The sequence below is a fragment of the Octopus bimaculoides genome, chromosome 29 (genome assembly GCF_001194135.2).
Source record: "Octopus bimaculoides isolate UCB-OBI-ISO-001 chromosome 29, ASM119413v2, whole genome shotgun sequence".
Classification (NCBI taxonomy): domain Eukaryota; kingdom Metazoa; phylum Mollusca; class Cephalopoda; order Octopoda; family Octopodidae; genus Octopus; species Octopus bimaculoides.
This window is the reverse complement of record NC_069009.1, coordinates 6,548,600-6,550,178: the sequence shown is the minus strand read 5'-3', so window position 1 is coordinate 6,550,178 and position 1,579 is coordinate 6,548,600.

Sequence of the window (1,579 nt, the reverse complement as noted above, 5' to 3'; positions counted from 1 at the left end):
GTGAGTGGATTTGGTAGACGGAAACTGAAAGAAGCCCGTCGTATATATGTATATATATATATATGTATGTGTGTGTATATGTTTGTGTGTCTATGTTTGTCCCCCCAACACCGCTTGACAACCGATGCTAGTGTGTTTACATCCTTGTAACTTAGCGGTTCGGCAAAAGAGACTGATAGAATAAGTACTAGGCTTACAAAGAATAAGCCCTGGGGTCGATTTGCTCGACTAAAGGTGGTGCTCCAGCATGGCCGCAGTCAAATGACTAAGAAAAGTAAAAGAGTATGTCATTATTCAGTTTATTTCAAGATTTCTTGCCAATAGAGAAAGAACCAGTTTCTAACCGAGATTCAAGGTTCCTTCATTGGAATTTCAACATGAACAACAGGTTATTTTTGTTTGTATGTATGCATATGTGGAGATTTGTATGTTTTATGTATGTATTCTCATGCATATAGTTACATATCTAAACATGCTCATATATATTTAAATGATAAACTTCCAGAAAGTCATACAGATTTTTACAGTTCCAGTGATGGTTTGGATCTGTAGTCTTCGAATTAACTTTCTCCCTTCTAGTTTTGAGAAGCCTAATTTCTCAAGATTGCTATTTAGGCAATGTGTTACTTATCCCAGGACCCCAATAATTACAGGTAGAAACATGAACTTGTAATCTGGATAGAGTAACTGCATATTTTTCAATAGTTCAGCGTAGGTGTTCTCTTTTTCACTGATCTTCAGTTTTATGTTAACATCAGCTGGGCATCTAATTTCCACAACTGTACACAGTTTCTCTTCTCTATCCCAAATCATTATATCAGGCCTGTTGTGCTTACATTTTATTGAGGTCTTCACTGGGACATTCCACCAGTATTCCTTTTTATTATAGGTGGCTATGGTTTCTATCATATGTATGTATGTATGTGTGTGTGGTGTATGTGTGTGTGTGCATATATGTATTTGTGTGTGTAACTGGTAGAATAAATACTAGGCTTAAAAAATAAATTCAGGGGCCGACATGTTTGACTAAAAGCCCTTTAGGGCAGTGCTCCAGCATGACGACAGTCAAATGACTGAAGGAAGTAAAAAAATAGAAAATAAAAGCATACGCACATACATACCCATCTTCAGTAGCCTTTAAAGTTTTCTAAACGCCTGATGTATATTTATGGGGGCACCATACACACACATGTAAACACTTATATATATACACACATCCACACAACATACAACCGAGCATCTGTGTTTTTATACACACATCAACTTTCCCTACAATAACTATACACACAGTAATACGTCTAACCTATCCTGGCCTTTTCTACACACAGTGCAACTGTATACTCTATATATACACACCTAGATATGGGCTTTGACCTCTGTGTCGATATACACACCCAGCTGTATACATCAGCACCAAGACCAACCTATCATCGGATGTAATTTGATTTTTTAATTACTGCCAAATGTATGAAGGGAATTGGTTAGTTTCCATTTCTGTGAGTGTGTGTGTGTATTTGGGTGTGTGTGCATGTGTGTATGTATATATGTGGATGTGTGTACATATATGTGTGCATGTCTG